Raw genomic sequence first — 12,354 nt, forward strand, 5'->3', positions numbered from 1 at the left:
CAATTATAGAAAAGAACATTTAAATCAAAATAAAATTAGGCATGGGATGATACTAATATGGGGGAAAAAATCTTATGAAAATCACATGGCTATAAATATTTTGACAGAAAATCACTATTTATAAACAAAAAAGTGTCTAAATCCATTCACATAGATAATTAATAAACCATAGTCATTATGATAGATTGAGTGTATCAAAAGGAGAATATGTTCTTATTAACAAGTAGATATAACTTAATCAAATAGTCACATAGGAACTGGTTCAATCATGGTTTTGGTGATATGATTCTTTGTCTCAATGCCTATGACACTAAATCCATCTCTTTCTTTGTAGAGAAGTTGGAGACCTTTTGATAAACCATATGCATGATCTTTACTGAGTAGTGGAACATTATCAAATTTTAAATATTCCTAATTTAATTCTTTGAGTTTTGCATCATTTAAATAATTGATATACTCTAATGCATCTTCCTCTATAGATCCAGGATGGTCTTTCATATAACATTTTATACATGATACTTCTTCTCCACGATCTGCCTCAACCTTCAAAAATGAATATAATTTTGTAAATTTTCATATATAATTTCCTTTCAATCTAATTAATCAATCTTATGCATGAATAAACATGATATTTTAAAAGTGAGATTTTCTAAATTTATAACCTAACTTGAAAGTCTTTATGTCACCTCTTAATCTAAGGGTTATGCCTAAAAGATCATTGAACCTTGATGGATAATCAATTTCTTTAATAGCATCCTCAGAAATGGGAGCATCTAATGTGAGTATAGGTTGTAAGGTCACAACACGAGCCCCGGAGCTTACTTTTCCATTCTCTAAATATTCCTTAAAAGATGGCAAAGAACCCATAGCAAACCACTTTGCTTCTTGAAAGTAAGAATCTATGTAAGCTTCCCACTATATTTGTAGAACATTCCAAATTAATATGAATAATTTTGAGTAAATCAACTATAAAATAGATGTAAAGTAAGACTCAAAATAAATATTAAATCAAATTCTATAAAATTTTCAAATTGTAAAGTTAAGATCCTATCATGGTGTTAATAAATAATAACATATTAAAACTATTAAGGAGACCCATATTAATCTCATAAAGACAGAAATATATTGGAGAGAGAAAAAAGTATTGAATGTGCTAACATATCTATGTTCATTTTTATTACCAAAAGAAAATTATAGTAAAGTGCATCTTATATACCACAACAGGATGTACATGTAGATTAGTTGTTTCACCTTGTGCACTAGGTTCCTTATAGAATTAGGAGATCAATAGCTTAATTTTTTTGTAAACACATTTTTAAAAACATATTAATTCAAATTGTTAAAATAAATGGACGTATATCTTCAGTGATAATTAAAAAGTAAACATGTTTTTCAACTAATTACCTAAAGATTAGTTTTTATTTTAACTCAAAATTATATTATAATTGTAGCTTGATTATTGGTGGTTGTTTTGAAATATATAAAGGAATTATATCTTGCAGTTTATTTACAAAGTTTTTGATTTTTTTCCATTCTTTATAATTTGGATAGTGATATAAAAAAATCCACTTGGATTTGGAAATAGAGAATTTTTTAATACATTTTTATTCTAATATTTCTCATCTTCTTTGGTTTAGTTGGTTCATGAAAAAATTATAGGCATTCAATTGGGTCATCACATTTCCTAGCCTAGAAAGGAGTAATCCAAACAGCTTTATGAAGATGTTCATATTTATGAACTATTTGGAAGTACATTTATGATCTATTTTCTTCATTTTATTATGAATAGTTTCCTAGTGGTATTTTCTATTTGGAGATAGATCACCATGGCCTAGTTACATAGTTATAATATTATATTTTCAAATAGATTTTTTATTTTGTTTTTAACTTTAGAAAATCAAAAATCACATTATTTTTAACCGATAACCTCTATATTTTATTTTTATGGTTATTTTTCAGTTTATACGTTGTTTAATATTTGTAATAGGTAAAAAAGAAAAATAAAATGAACTAGATTTTTCAATTGCTTATAGGACCCAACATTAAGCTAGGAAGTCTTTAGAATTACACTTATAAGTTAAACCTTTCTCAAAGAATGTCACAATCATGTCATGATTAATGAACCACCTACACAATTGGATTTGTTTCATGTCACATTCCTCTTAGAGGAGGGGCTAGATTGCTTTCTCTTCATAAATTATTAAAATAATATGTAACATTATGAAGACACCCCTTGGTCATAAAAATTGTGTAAGATCATGTCTAACAATATTCTTTTCTTCAGTCACCTCTCTGGGCTAGTTTGATACTTTAATGATGGCTAAGAGTTCACTAATTTTTATTTTTTAATGTTCGCCTCATTTATTTATTTTGTTATTATATTGACCCTCCTCTCCTTACTCCTAGTACACTAGCATGTTGCTAGTAATATGGTAGGTGGTGTACTCAATAATTTATTATTTTTTTAGTTTAATTTTTACTAAGCTATATATTTACAGGCCATATATACCTATCAATTTGATTTCATTTTAAGTATTTTATTGCATACACCTATAGATTTAATATTAGTAGAAGATACGCATACAATATCATCAGTCTACTACATAAAACTATAAGGTTGGGAAGGATTTGTGAATTTAGAAATAAAATAAAATAAATAGAATGGTAGGCAAAAATAAATAAAATGTAAGTCCTATCATGGTCATGGGAAAGAGAGCTTCGCATTCTATATATGACATCAATTACATTGAATTTTCACATACCTATATAAATTAATAATTGATAAATTTCTAGATAAATGTATTTTTATTAAGTCCAAGAAATGATAATAAAATTGTGTTCTTTATATACAAGAAAAATCGAAATCAATAGATCAGTGGAATTTATGATATTTTTTAAATAACTTATAAACACCATTTTATATATCTCAAAGTCAAGAATATTCTCATATAGAGTTTATAGTGTATTAATTAGATCTAGTATAAAATAATTAAAAAATTCTACAGGCACGTATTTTAACACTCAAAAAGATGTTGATTTTGTGAAAGAAAAAAATATTAAATCATATCAAAAAAATCTTAAAATTGTATTACGTTTTAGAGGAGAGAGTCATCTTCTAGAATGTATAATTTTTCTTCTAGTTAAAATAGAATTGTTTTGAAAAATGTGGTGGGAGATGAAAACTATCGATTTCAGGTGAGTTGAAATTTGAATCATTATAAAGGAGAAAATATAGGTCTAAAGCCAATTTTTATTTTTGATTGTTCTAGCTATATATGTTATCTATAATATAGTATGAGATCAAAGGGACATGAGTTTATTTCCATATATTTTTGTGGTGGGAACTAGACCCCTAATTTTCAACATTTTTCTACTACTAAAAAATTATCTATAAAAATTAGGAAAATAAATCAATTCTTATTCCAAATAATCTTTGAAAATTATAATCCTAAACTTATTCTATTTCTACACATTTCATTAGTTTACTTCATTTTCAAATTCTAAATAATAATACTAGTACTATGTCATTGAAGTTGAACAATTATACTTTTGTTAGACTTTTCCTTTACAAAAGGGTGACATAGGTTTGTGCTTTTACCCGGTCTTTATATATAAGGAAAATCAAAATCAATAGATCAATGGAATCAGGAAAAGCATGTGTAGGCTATGTTATAACTTATTTTCTATTTGATTTTTTAAAATAAATTTTAATTTATCTCACATTATATGATGGTTCATTCTTTGAATGAAATATATATAAATAGTCTTTAAGTTGCTTTAAGACTAAATAAATTAGTGAAACGAATATATTAATTGAACTAAATTTCTTTCCTATAGATTTTATACTAATAGAATATCAAATATATGTGTGAAAATTAAATATTTATAAAATCATACAGCTTTTTGTGCATAGTCGAGTGTGTCTCTTCCTTGAGTTTTTTCAGCCTCTCAAGCCATGTCCCTCAATCCTTCATCAAATACCTTGAATGTCAACTTCATAAATTTTGGAAGTCCTTCCATGTATCCTAAATCCCACCTTTCATAAAGAAAAAGATAATATATTAACATAACATATCTATCTCCCAATTTACAAATACATCAATCTATTAGATTGTTCAAATGTCTATATTAATCTAAAGAGATGTGCGCACTTTATAGTACATGAGAAATAAAGAAAACTAAACCTAGTTTTATCTGCCCACTATAAATTATGATAGAGTATCATTAATCTGTCAAATATAAATTACATGAGCATAATGATCCCTATGGAGATACCTAGATTTTTAGCATATACATGGTTTAATATGTTTTATTTATATCTCACAATTTTATAAATATAAGAAAATAAATACCTCTTTATGCCTTCTGTGAAGATTTCAAGTTCATCTAAAGTTCCATAAGTGTCTTAAATATCATCCACACAAGTGACGAAAGTGACCATCTTTGCAAACCCAATTCTAAAAGTAGAATATTTTGGCTCAATACACCATGCAGCTGCCCAAAAGTAAAATTCAACATGGTGATGACATGCAAACTCTAGTTTAGTTAATCCAGACTCTATCCACCATCTATAGTGCATGCCCATTGTTGAATCAATTTAGTTTTCCATCTATTTGATTATGAATTATGTCATAAATAATTTAATTTCTGACCTAAGAGAATATCTTACATAATATTAGTTTTTTACTTTGAGAGAATTTGAAGCTATTGTTGTTGAATTGATTGGATCATATTGAAGTCTATCTTGGCTAGTTCTAAAAATTTTGAGTTGAAAACACTACAATAACTCCAAATACACAATGTGAAAATATCATAGATAAGCTCAATAAAATTTAAAACCCCAATTTTTCATTCTTCAAAAAATAAAAGACTAATTTTGTTTTCTAAAAATTGCCTATGTGTTTTGAAATAGGGGAGATGCGCATGGTAGAGGGTGTTGAAATTACTTGTTTGTAGTCTTGGCATCTCCATATAGGTCAATATATGTCCTTACTTCCAACCATGGCACATTAAAATGCCAACCATACTCTAGATTAAATTGTATCTGTCACACAATATAAATTAGAATCACAATTGATAACTGAATTGATAGATAATATAAAATAATATTAATAGATATAGAGACCTCTTTTGAAAGATTGGTATCATTAATATTGGGAAGAGCATTTTTTAAATATGAAGTAGAAAATGCTTTGGCATCATCCATAGCTTGCTCCTTAGGAAATGCAATGAGTGAAGCTCGAAATAAGTTTAAAATGCTTCTTAGCTCCTCCTCGGTTGATTGACTATGCAAAAATTGTCCACCTTTATTTGTGAATTGTTGCAACATAACTAATATAATATCAAGTTAGAAACAACTTCATCCAATACTTTTCAAAAATATAATTTATTACATAATTATATTCCATTAATAATCATAAGAGAATTATTATATTTTAAATACATATATATTTAAATTCCAACCTAAATTTATAAAGAAATATATCTAAAATTTATAATTTAATTACATAGTGATCACCTATTCATAGAAAAATAATTTATTTGAAATAACTAAAAGTGTGTATACTATCATATTACTCATACATTATACTTATTATGAGTATATTTGTGCATATCTATCACTCATCAATCATGTTGGATCTTTGTATAATTAAAAATTGACATGTATATTCCAACTGCTTTCATTTTATTTTATCATATAAAATGTAAGAATTCTCTTTCATAACTTCCTTTTATTCTCTAGATGTTGTCTCGATCTGATGTTTCATAGATATGGTCATTATTGAACAAATAGTTCACAACATATTCATAATGATTGTACTATTTTCCAAAACATATCAAAAGGTATTTTGCAATTTAAATAAAAGTTCTTTCGATTCAGTGATTGCAGATATCACCTGAAGAGATGCCATATTTGTGGAGGCAAAGAAATCTAAAGCCCAAGGTTGTGGTATTGAGATCCACAGAAGAGAGAGGGTATTGAGATCCACAGAAGGACTCTCTCTACCACACCCAATGCCATTGGCATCATTCCAATATCTGCTAGTCAAAAAATTATTAAGTATTGGAAATAGACTAAAGAATACACTCTACAATGTAGTTGCAATGACTAGATGGAAGAAACATGAAAACTTGTAAACATAGTCAAGATGTTCTTTTATTTCATTTTTAAGATGGCAATCAATTCCAAGGCATTCTACATCATCAACCATTTTAAGTCATTGGTATAGATCATTTGCAGATGAAAAATTCTTATGAAGAGCATTGAACATGCCCTTTACCTCATTAATGAGCTTTCCAGAATGTTCTTTGTATGAGGGAGCCTAAACAGATCAAAATCCAATAGATATTTATAAGACAAAATAGATCATGAGGACAATAATGAGACAGTTTAAATATCATACACTAAGATTTGATTCCTAAATATAAGAAATTTAAGTAAGTTATGTCAAAAGATATTGAAAGATACTGTAGGAAATCATCATCCCACAAGTTGGGGTGATGATTTCCAATGTGGCGTGTGATGCCTTTCTCATCAATCATCAAGGCCATGTTGATTGGAACTTGAGCAACACTGCAACATGTTGGGTAAAGTCTATTGAAAGGCCTACTCTAAATAGAAGGCACTCTACCAAGTGGTTTCTTCTGTCCAACCATTCTGGAAGCCAAGGGAGTAATGCAACTCACAGGAATTTTGGCAACTTTGACACTAATATTCTCCCTCCTCTTTGTTATGGTGAACCTTGTAATCCCCTCCAATTTATAGAGCTTCCATCAAATATGAGCTAGCCTGTCATATGTTTGAGTGGTTTGAAAATGCCAAAGCTTTCATTTTTAAGCCGATAGGCTTATATGTGGGAGCTTTGCTCCCAGTTTTTGCAAATTCCAACCGAAAAATTGTCAGCCTCACTGGAAAAATTTTGCCCTCACAACAAATTATGATGCCAATAATGTTTCTATTCTTATCCTTTCATTTCTTTCCTTGAAATGCCCTCCTCCTCCATCGTTGTCACATTGCTTTTTCTTCTTTCCTCTTTGGTAGTTGTTTCCAGCCTTTTTATACTATTGCAGCTATTTCGCAATTTCATTGTCTTCATTCCGCAATGGTCATAGTAGCTATCGATTGAAAGTTTCATTTTTTTTTTGTCCTTTTACATTCAGCATTTCACCAATTGAGGTTTGATTGATCTTAGTTATAATATGTTCAACCTACCCATTTCCCCATTTTTCCATCCATCTAGACTCTGTATTTGAACAAAAATCGCTTCAGCAGGGCATTATCGAAAGAATTTGTTACTAATTTTCTTTCTACTACAATTCAAGTGTTCTATCTTCAGCACAATTATCTGACCCAGGTTAGCATAAATCCTTCCGCAAAGCTTCCCATCACCTTTTAATGATAAGGTTGTCTATTAACATTTTCATGTCTGTCATTTATTACATTTTCATATGCTTCAGCATAAGTTTGCTTTTATGTTTCGCATTTCTGCATGGTAGCAGTTGTGCAGTGTTGTCGATTTATGGTCTTCCTCTTTCCTGTTTGTTACTAAAATACATAAACGAAGCTTGCTCTTCTTTAATCTATCTTTCCTTTTTCATGAGTCTTGTTAATTATCTCTACAATTGTGGGCTTATTGCGTAGGAAAATATACTTATCTATGGGCACACCCAGGCATTTTATTGTTTTTTCATTATTTTTTGGTTTAGATGATAGGGTTGTTGGGTTTTTTATAGATTGATCTCACCTGCTACCTACTCTTTCAATTCAGAAATCCACTATGTTGATTATTTTTTCTACTACGTACTGTGCTCTGATGTTGATCTGGACTATACATATTTAAAAATCCCAAAATCATGTTTTCCTCTTTCATTTCTTTCTCCCCTTCAATCTTGTGTCTGATAATCAAAATTTACAAGGGCAACAAATCAGCTTGTCTTCATTCATGTGTACTATATCTTGTCACAAAGTATAGCTTTCTGAAGTCAGAACCGTTTGTACTCCATGATCAAAAGTCTTTTGTATGTAATAGTACAGACTTATTATAATTAGAAGAATAATAGTATATGTGAGGATAAATAATATAAATTAAATATTCAGCATATGTATTCTGTGTTTACATATGTTTTATTTTCATCACTTCTAATTTTAGAATAACATTACTTATATATCTAAGTTCTCTCAGCCTCAGTGAAAAAATTTTGCCCTCACAACAAATTCTGATGCCAATAATGTTTCTATTCTTATCCTTTCATTTCTTTCCTTGAAATGCCCTCCTCCTCCATCGTTGTCACATTGTTTTTTCTTCTTTCCTCTTTGGTAGTTGTTTCCATCCTTTTTATACTATCGCAGCTATTTCACAATTTCATTGTCTTCATTCCGCAATGGTCATAGTAGCTATTGATTGAAAGTTTCATTTTGTTTTTCCTTTTACATTCAGCATTTCACCAATCGAGGTTTGATTGATCTTAGTTATAATATGTTCAACCTACCCATTTCCCCATTTTTCCATCCGTCCAGACTTTGTATTTGAACAAAAATCGCTTCAGTAGGGCATTACCGAAAGAATTTGTTACTAATTTGCTTTCTACTATAATTCAGGTGTTCTATCTTTAGCACAATTATCTAACCCAGGTTAGCATAAATCCTTCCACAAAGCTTCCCATCAGCTTTTAATGATAAGGTTGTCTATTAACATTTTCATGTTTGTCATTTATTACATTTTCATATGCTTCAGCATAAGTTTGCTTTTATGTTTTGCATTTTTGCATGGTAGCAGTTGTGCAGTGTTGTCGATTTATGGTCTTCGTCTTTCCTGTTTGTTACTAAAATACATAAATGAAGCTTGCTCTTCTTTAATCTATCTTTCCTTTTTCATGAGTCTTTTTAGTTATCTCTACAATTGTGGGCTTATTGCGTAGGAAAATATGCTTATCTATGGGCACACCTAGGCATTTTATTATTTTTTCATTGTTTTTTGGTTTAGATGATAGGGTTGTTGGGTTTGTTATAGATTGATCTCACCTGCTACCTACTCTTTCAGTTTAGAAATCCACTATGTTGATTGTTTTTTCTACTACGTACTATGCTCTGATGTTGATCTGGACTATACATATTTAAAAATCCCAAAATCATGTTTTCCTCTTTCATTTCTTTCTCCCCTTCAATCTTGTGTCTGATAATCAAAATTTACAAGGGCAACAAAACAGCTTGTCTTCATTCATTTGTAATATATCTTGTCACAAATTATAGCTTTCTGAAGTTAGAACCGTTTGTACTCCATATCAAAAGTCTTTTGTATGTAATAGTACAGATTTATTATAATTAGAAGAATAATAGTATATGTGAGGATAAATAATATAAATTAATATTCAGCATATGTATTCTGTGTTTACATATGTTTTATTTTCATCACTTTTAATTTTAGAATAACATTACTTATATATCTAAGTTCTCTATTTAATAAAAATTATGTATTTGTTTTCTTTTAGAAAGTAATAAAAAAAATGAAACTGAATAAAGCAGATCTTCTTCTACTCTACTGTTGTTTTTAGAAAGTAATAAAAAAATCAAACTGAACAAAGTGGATCTTGTTTTTGCTTTACTATGCTTGATTTTGATTTATTTGTTTTGTTTTGTTTTGTTGCAGACCTCTTTTCATTATATGACCACAATATTTTCTTAAATAAAAATATGATACTTTTATTTAATTTTTAAATTGCATCTATGGATTTTTATAAGATTTTTATAATTATATTAAATTTTTTATATACATGATTTCATGGTGTACTTAGAGATGAATATTAATTGTGATTAAACTACTAAAGAGTGGATATAATATGTTATTCAAAGTGCGTGTACAACATATTTTCACTCGGCTAGATGTTGATGGAGGTTTCTTCAACACTAAAGTATTGAAGCGTGCATGGGTCTATTTTTTAATGTTAAAATACTCACTTTGGAAGGGAATGGAAAAACCTTATTTATTATTTATAGTATGTATATATTAAAACTTAATATAATAAATGTTTATAATATATATCTGTCAATAATTATGATACTTATTTATAATTAGTTTTATTAGATATAGTTTTATTTTTAATTTCCATAATTAACTATTCTTTACTCACCTATTGTTATCAATTAAGAACAATGAAATTATGATAAAAATTGTGAAATATAAATAGAAAGTTTAATCATGATAATAAATAAGATAAGATTAATGATGACATATAATAAATATGATAAGATTAGATAAAATATTGAAATATATTGAAGCATATGAAAGAAGAATATATAGAAAAGGCTATAAATATAGGTAAAAGTCATTACATTGAGTTTATATGGATAAAAAAATTGTTCTTATTGTTGATATTGTTGTTATATTTTTTGTTATATAAGTATATTTCTAAGTGCTTATTTGATTAGTATATTAAAAAAGAAGATTATAGATAAAATTTTAAATTTTATAAAAAAATTACATTTCTATGAATTTATGAATTGTATAGAAGTAGTTTCTAAGTTGTGACTATTGATTCTTCTATATAATTTCTAGAGTGATTGTTCAAAAGGAGCTAACGTTAGCTTCATGACTAATATAGATAGTAAAAAAATGAGCTAATATAAGCACACCAAAATTAGATTGTATAGATAGGTACTAAATAGACTCATTCATATATTAGAATTAGTCAAACATATTTATATTCTCATTTGTATGGACTTAACTCAGTCATATATATTAGAGTTAGTTAAACATATGTTCTACTATGAACAAGGAATTGAATCAGTTGTTATTATATATAACTAAATATATTAGTGACTTGTTACTTTTGCTAAAACAAAATGTACAAATAAAAAAATAGATAAATAATATTTTTATATGAATTTATACATTGAAGTTCAACAATATATCATAAATATATTTAGTTAATAGTTATTGTAGTTTTAATATTTAATAATGTTTCAAAATTTATTTGTTTCATTTAGATATTAAATATTTAATTTATGGTTTTAAGGATAGAATATGCACATATGTACTATTTTTTTATTTATTTTTATTTAAATGATAGAATTTTTTTAATGAAATAACGTACTACTACGCTCAAAATATTCACGGATATTTTGTCCAATAAAAACTTTCCTTAATGGCAAAAATCATTGTGCAAGATTTTTTTAATTAGTAAAGTTTCTGATCACATTTCTTGATCCAAAGTTTTTCAATTCTTCATAGCTGTGATAATTTTTATTGTTTGTAATTTTTTATTTTTCATTATAAAATAAAGATAAATAGAAAAATAGTATTTTCCAATCTATTAATCATAAAGATAAATAGAAAAAAAATCATTATAGACTGATAATTGGAATATCATTCAATCTAAAATTTTGCATAGGGAAGGTATAACTCAGAATCCAATTTTTTAAACAACTTTCTTATATTCAATATTCTTTAATCTAGCATTAAATTATTTCCTTAATACTTCTCTCATGCTACACGCATTACAATACTTGAAATTTTTACATCACAATACAATAAATACCAAGAAGAAGTTGATGATCTGTGCTCAGTCTTCCGTCTCTTACAGTTTACTCTTGATTTATAATAGAAAATTGTAAAATCGATAAATGAATTTGTAACTATAATTAAGTGTGATGTTTAAGGTTGACCTTTTAAAAATAAACATGCTTTACTGTTTACTTTTACTGTTTAATTGAATCTTAGTCATTTTTTTTTTTTGGAAGGATTCAAATTATACAAGGTGTAAGGTATATAGATTTTATTTTTAGGATGGATAGATTTATCTCCATTTTCATATTCATTATTTTGTAATTTAGTTTTTCATAGATGACTTAATTGTAATAGAGAAAGAGTACCAAATTCCAATATTTGTTAAATTTAACTTTGTGCACCCAAAGCTCTTAAAGGCTCCTCAGATTTCAATAATTTTCTATTGATTTTTTCCATTTTGAATTTAACTACTTGTAACTATTATTCTCGTTTTTCTAGTAACTTTCTTATTTTTTAACAATACATACTAATGTTGTCATCTTGGTATTTATGATTAAAAAATAAACAATTGATCTAATAATTAATTGTTCAAATATTTATACACAAATATTGTAATAAGAATTTGGTACTAGTAGGGTGTTTTGCCATGGATTTGGTACAAGAATTCAAGTGCAACATATAAGCAATTTTTACAACATTTCAATAAAAAAATCCAAAATTGGACATCCGTTATAGCATATAGGCCAAACTGTACATGTCTGTCTGCATGGTATTGACATTTCATAGTTTAGATGTTAACCAATGTTCTGTAAAATGATATTTCCTTTTATCCTTTCTTGATGATGGTGAA

General features: G+C 27.5%; 1 pseudogene; it reads right to left on the reverse strand.

Annotated features, from left to right (window-relative positions):
* Positions 1 to 246: 246 nt before the first annotated feature.
* On the reverse strand, positions 247 to 6,687 carry LOC149572413 (alpha pinene synthase, chloroplastic-like; annotated as a pseudogene).
* Between the last annotated feature and the right edge of the window lie 5,667 nt (positions 6,688 to 12,354).

The sequence above is a fragment of the Cupressus sempervirens genome, chromosome 2 (genome assembly GCF_028749045.1).
Source record: "Cupressus sempervirens isolate cs-2001-9-10 chromosome 2, ASM2874904v1, whole genome shotgun sequence".
NCBI classification, from domain to species: Eukaryota; Viridiplantae; Streptophyta; class Pinopsida; order Cupressales; family Cupressaceae; genus Cupressus; species Cupressus sempervirens.